The sequence below is a fragment of the Lissotriton vulgaris genome, chromosome 9 (assembly GCF_964263255.1).
Source record: "Lissotriton vulgaris chromosome 9, aLisVul1.2, whole genome shotgun sequence".
In the NCBI taxonomy this organism is placed as follows: Eukaryota; Metazoa; Chordata; class Amphibia; order Caudata; family Salamandridae; genus Lissotriton; species Lissotriton vulgaris.
This window is the reverse complement of record NC_141697.1, coordinates 827,902,984-827,909,557: the sequence shown is the minus strand read 5'-3', so window position 1 is coordinate 827,909,557 and position 6,574 is coordinate 827,902,984. Positions and strand designations below refer to the sequence as shown.

General features: G+C 43.2%; 1 protein-coding gene across 2 annotated transcripts in view; it reads left to right on the top strand.

The window, feature by feature from the left end:
* Positions 1 to 1,384: 1,384 nt before the first annotated feature.
* Positions 1,385 to 6,574, top strand: part of TIGD3 (tigger transposable element derived 3) — a 61,518-nt gene continuing 56,328 nt past the window's right edge. The window contains exon 1 of one of the 2 annotated variants that reach the window (XM_086938564.1): positions 1,385 to 1,510. The gene's annotated coding sequence lies outside the window, so the exon portion shown is untranslated. The remainder of the gene's footprint in view (positions 1,511 to 6,574) is intronic. The other variant, XM_086938565.1, reaches the window with a different exon arrangement.

Sequence of the window (6,574 nt, the reverse complement as noted above, 5' to 3'; positions counted from 1 at the left end):
CCCTCTACCCTCTCTCCCTTTCCCTCTCTCCCTTTCCCTCACTTCCCTCTCCCTCTCTCCCTATCCCTCTCTTCCCTCTCCTCTCTCCCCGTCTCCGTCTCTCTCTCCTCTCCCCCCCTCTCTCTCTCCTCTCTCCCCCTCTCTCCCTCTCTTTACCCTCTCCCTCTCCCTCCTCTCCTTTTTCTCCCTCTCCCCATCTCCCACTCAGCACCACCACAGCATCACTCAGCACCACTCACCATCACCACTCAGCACCACTCACCATCACCACATCATCACTCAGCATCACCCCGCACCACCACAGCACCACTCAGCATCACCACATCATCACTCAGCGCTACCCCAGCATCACTCAGCACCACCACATTATCACTCAGCACCACCCCAGCATCACTCAGCACCACCACAGCATCACTCAGCGCAACCACAGCATCACTCAGCGCCACCACAGCATCACTCAGCGCCACCACAGTATCACTCCGCACCACCACAGCATCACTGGTTCAAATATGTTCTTTCAATGTTTCAAGCTGTTTTCAAGCTTTCAAACTTTATTACAAATCACAAAAAGATGTTAATATTTCACTTCTGTTCTTGGATTTTCATCACAATAACAAAAACACTGAACATAATCTGCACAAAGGTTATTTACAAAAGTTTAAGCTATTGACATTACAAATTAAATAAATTATTTAAGTATTAATTATTTTAAAAAATTAAAAGCCATTGCTATTTGTAATATCAATACATCTAAGTCACGTAAATACAAAACATGTTGCATAAGAAATGCTATAGGTGTCACATTTGCGAAAGTTATAACTATTGGCATTGTAAATGACAAAGCTATTAATTTAGCTATTTTAAAAAACAACACATAAATAAAAAAAATGTCATTTATAAGACCAATAGCTCAAACTTTCCTAATGCGAAACCTATTGCATTTCCAATGCTTGTTATTCCTACTTAAAGCACTGTCTTTTTTTGTGCATGTGTACAATTATGTCTGGCACTTTGTTGGTCGGTGTGCAGTGTTCTGTATCCATACGTGGAGTAGGTATGGTGTACGTCGGTCACAGTGTGCATGTATAGATACTGTATGCACAACAAAATAAAACCGTTTTGCTTTGACAGCGTCTGCCAGTGCATTGAATTTGATTCCAATTTTTGGTTCGCATTTCAGCTACATTTTAATCGCATGCCAAAGAGTTTCTGTACTGTACGGAATTACATTCTATTGTACATACTAATCTTTTTAGTGGGTTGTATATTTGTATTACTGCTGCTTCTTTGCCCCGGATATGATTGCACTAATGCTGTGCTACAGTAGGGGTTCAGACTCGATCAACAGAGATGTAGAGAGCATGATTACTCCCCAGTCTTGCTCCCTTCTTCCGGACTCCACTTTCTGGGTCTATCTACAGCAGCAAAGGTCGCTCGCCATGGCTGCCTTAGTACATACTGCCCATGGGTATTCCGAGGCTCCCCTTCAGCCGGATTGTACGTGCACCTGGTAGGTGTGGGCCGTTAGCAATCTGCGTGGGAGGCATCAGCACTTGGTATGCGCGCTACTCTCTGTCGACCCCAGAGCTGGTCACAGACCCAGGGTTCCAAGTGTGTGTAAAAGGCTGAGACTTTGTAAATAGCAATTGTATAATCTGGACGATTATCAAATTGGAAAGCTACTAGTGCATTTCTCGTAAACAGTTGCTGTGATAAACAGTGCAAGGTGTAACCGGCCAGAGGTTTTAAGTGTGTTCTTTTGGCGAAGCTTTGTGTTTTGCTAAAACCTGTAGTTTGCATTTTTCACTAGCAAGAGTGGACCTATACTGCAGTTAGAAATCCTTCATTTTTTGAGACCCCACGTTGTAAAGTCAAAGCTACAAGTTATAAAAAGCACCTGTTTGAGGCGTTACCCATGACATAATGACACATCGGTGCATATTACTCTGGGCAGTGTTTAATGTGTTTAAAGCGCAGCCCAGAAACCACAGCGGCGATATTAAATACCTGTGCGCCGAATACCAAGGCTGGGAGCTCTTTCATACACTGCCAGACACTCCATGGCCCCTTATCTTACTCTTGCAGGTCCCTACTTTTTTTTTATCCTTGATGACTTTCTTCCTCCGTTTTTTCCCGTTCGTGTGCCGGTCCCTTAAAATGAATTTTAGTGGGAGGCTGGGAGCACCTGCTACCACTTACTCAAATTAAGCAGTGACAGCAGCGGGAGAGTTGTCAGCAGTAAATGGTTCTCCCAGTCGTCCTCTGACTGACTTGTGATAGATATTGGCTGTTTAAGTTAGGCTGAAAGTGCTTATGAGACCGCATTTGTTGTATTGGGTTATTAAGTATAGATTCCGATCGTTCGAGCCAGTCGGCTCACAAAGGAGGCTCGCGCAAGTCCAGCTTCCCGCCTGTGCAAGACTACCTGCCATTGTCCAGTTCGGTGCCTCCATTTATCCTGGGTGCAGAGTGTATGGCGGCGCTACTGCTTCCTTAAAGTGACATTCACTGTGTATTTCCTGGACCAACACCGTTAAAAGCAAACGGTGAAGGATACTGATTCTGTCTTGCCCCTCCAAGCAGTGTAGATATTGTGGGCATAGAACTCGGTGAGAGATCACCAATGAAGTCAGAGATGTTCAGATATGCATTTATTTATATAGTGCATCATACATGCAATTAACCTAATTCTAAGCACTTCTGGGTTTGGGCTGAAGCAAAGAGAGATGAGTTAATTCGCTTACATCACCTAGCAACAAGGTTTTGGTCAAGTGCCATTATTTGCCCCTATTTCGCCTGGGTCGAAAGTGGACAGTTAAGCCACCACACCACATCCAACATTGAGTTACTGTTTGTACATGTGTGGGTGTATAGAATGGAAATAAATAGGTGACTAACTGGAGACAAGTGTGGTTGTGCAAGTTGAAAATTAGGTTCTGGGCCATTTACAAACTAGTAACGTTAGGAGTGCAAGAAGTAAGTGTTACAAGATAAAGGCTTGAACACACCCGATGTGGGTTATAAAGGCATGTTACATAGTAGGTTGTGGCTTAAAGCCAAAGTATCTCGTTCAAAAACTGTGAGAAACGACAAAGCTTCTGTTTACAGTATATTATCCACCAGTTGGTGTCTGGGCACATACTCATTTTAAGTAGTTGTTGGGCAGTGCTATAGATCACCAGTTCTATGTATAGAGGATTTTATAAGGTGTGAATGTTTTCTTGCATATCTTTGCTGAAGATTTTAAGGCTTTTCATATATTCGAAAAATGTAGACTGTACCTGTGACCTACTTAGGGATTTTTTTTACATTTCAGAATTAATTTTATTGAAAATTTTACAAAGCAATAATTATGGACTTAGTACAGGACAGAGAGAAACAGTTGCATAATGGGATATGAGAGTTCTAGTAGGGTACATCACCCTTTGCATTAACGTAGACGCATCATGAGGTCAAAGTGATGCAGCATAGCAGTGTAATGCGATGGTATTAATACATAGTATCTTATGTCTTCTATAATGGAGAGGAGAGAAGAACTGCAAAGCAATTAACGACCAGCTAGATTACCCCAGAATAGTACCAAGGTGTGGGCAGGAAAAGAGCAGGAGAGGTGAGAGATTAGCCAGGAGAGAGAGAGCAAGAGAGTAAGGAGGGAAAAGGAGAAATAGCAGGGTAGGAATAGGAGTGAGGGGATGGAGGAAGGGTTATAGGGGACAGCTTTTTAAGCTAGGTGTCCTCAACTCTGACACTTGCTGGAGTTGCAGGAAAGCAAATAGGTAACAACATATGATACTCTACTTGTCCTTCTCTATAGTATTCAGTCGGAAGTCGGCGAAACTATCCTGCAAATTCTACAGAGGAACTGGACTCCTAACCTTGCTTCTATTGCTCTTAGTATTCTCTCCACTGATACAAACCGTAGGCTAGGCAGGGAAGATCGCTTTTTACGTGATATCCTTGTCTAATACGCTCTTAAAGCCATTCTATTAGAGTGTAAAGATCTCTCCAAACTTTCGGTCCACACTTTGTGGGAATGGGTTCAATTTAGCAGTGGAGCAGATAATTCTCTAAACTCACTTAATAAGCACTTTGAAGAAAAAACAATAAAATCTGGTCTAAACTGGACGCTTTGTTCACCGACACAACCCCACTTTAGATGCTACTACCACCCTTCAACCCCCACCCTTGCTCCCCATTCCAAATACTTGGAGATGGTTTAACTCGCATTGTGGTTGTAAACATGGCACTAAGGTTGTAAGCCATCATGCTAATCTCTAGAATGTGTGTAATGTATTTCAACAAACTATAGAGGATTGTACATAGGGCCTGGAAAAAAAGTGTGCCATCAGTGGAAAATCCATTTTTGTCAAACTCTTGACTTAACCCCTTTGATGCTCATGACGAGCTCAGCTCGTCATGAGGTATACCTCTAGGGTGCTGCTCGTCATGACCACACCCATTAACATTATGGCCCAGCACAGCAGAGGGATATCTCAAGCATCCAAGGTGTTAAAATTGCAGGACATGTGAAGCCTCTAATTAGGTTATTTGCTAAGGTGAATTGAGTACAAACTCTTTTTTTAGAGGATGATTAAAGTTTGAAAAGGGGGTGGCCCCATTAAAGTCTACAGAGGCATTTGGTTTGTTAGGCAGTTGAACACCAATAAAAAGAGGATAACCTCTATGAAAGGTAGGTTATTTGACAGATAACCCATGTGTCCAGCTTATGGTAAAAGGTATGTCCATTATCACATGACTGGTGATAGAATTGATAGATTGATGATAGAAAATTGGGCAGATGTGTGGCGTGTTGAATTACTTTAAGTCCACAAACCCTATAGGAAACTGTGACAGTAACAGGATGATTTCATCAGGGATGGTATGAATGTTGTCATTTGAGATGTCATTCAACATCATGAGTGATGTAATATGAGAGATCAAAAGCAGTGCATGACAGGTTAATTTAATGTTTTTTTCAACCTTTTAAACACTAGATCTTACCTCCTTTCAACACGTAACTATAACGCCACATTAACTTTCATTTTTTTAGTGAATATTTTTAGTTTGAGCCGAGAGCAACGCATGCGCTGCTTGCTCGACTTTAGTAAGGGGGTTTTCAAAGTGCTACCCACAAGCTTTTCCTGGCCTAAAGCATGCGTGCATGTGCGCATGAACGCGCACACCCCCCATCTGCCTTTCTTATCTCATTAAGCCTGCCTTGTTTTGCAGTTGTGAGCCCTCATGGCTCATTAAGTGCTTTCGTGCGCACACAACTCCCTCCGCCTCTCTCTCCTGCTGCAGCCCCCATCTATGCATTCCGCACAGCCAATGCTTCTTAAAAAAACACATTAGCGCTGGTTGTGTCATTGCACTTTTAAAACAAGCATTTACAATGCAATGGTTTCGCCTTTGGAAAAGTTAGAGCTATTGGCATTGTAAATGACAAAATTTTTATTTATGTGTTGGTTTTGAAAACAGATAAATAAATGGCATTGTCATTTACATTGCCATTAGCTTAATCTCTAGCAGTCGCTTTGCAGTCACTCTGCACTCCCTAGCACTCCCTAGTCACTCTGCACTCCCTAGTCACTCTGCAGTCCCTAGTCACTCTGCACTCTCTACTCTCTCTACTCTGCACTCTCTACTCTCTCTACTCTGCACTCTCTCTACTCTCTCTACTCTGCACTCTCTCTACTCTGCACTCTCTCTACTCTGCACTCTCTCTACTCTGCACTCTCTCTACTCTGCACTCTCTCTACTCTACCAATAGCACTTTCCCACCTCTCAAAGACCAGCAACCCTACTCTACTAAAAGTCTAACAGAGTAGCAGTCACAATATCACAAGCACTCGCAGACAAGCACCACACACTACCAGCAGCGCTAACAACCCTCCGAGAGTAGCAGTCACACCCCTCACAGACTAGCACCACACACTACCAGCAGCGCTAACAGCCCTCCGAGAGTAGCAGTCACACCCCTCACAGACTAGCACAACACACTACCAGCAGGGCTAACAACCCTCCGAATGTTGTAGTCACATGCAACTAAAAGCCCCCCCATCCACCACAGACTAGCAGTCACACACAACTGGAAGCATATTCACTCCCCTCACCGGCTAGCATCCACACGCTACCAGGAGTACTTATACACATTAGCAGTCACACATTACCTTCACACCCCACACAGATTAGTAATAACACTACCGGCAACACTCACACCCATCACTACTGAAGCACACCAAGTAGGAAACACACTTTTCTAATATAAATAGAGGTGCATAGTACAAATTCGCTTAATAAAGCAAACCTATTTTAATGAGGCAACCAAGCACTCTAGCACTCACAAAAACAATGAAATGCCTATATTGGCAGAATGTTAGTAACGGTTTCTATAAATGGTGGACATTCTTAAAATAGTGAGGCCTACTGGCTTTGTCTATGCTTCTTATTGTTGAAGTCCGGTTGTATTCATCCTCGCTTCTGCGTATGTCACTCTAGTTCTAGTGGTGCTGCTTTTACACGCAGGAGGTATTAGTGCTTGGGAGGTGGTGATTCCGGGCTGTACTGACAGAAA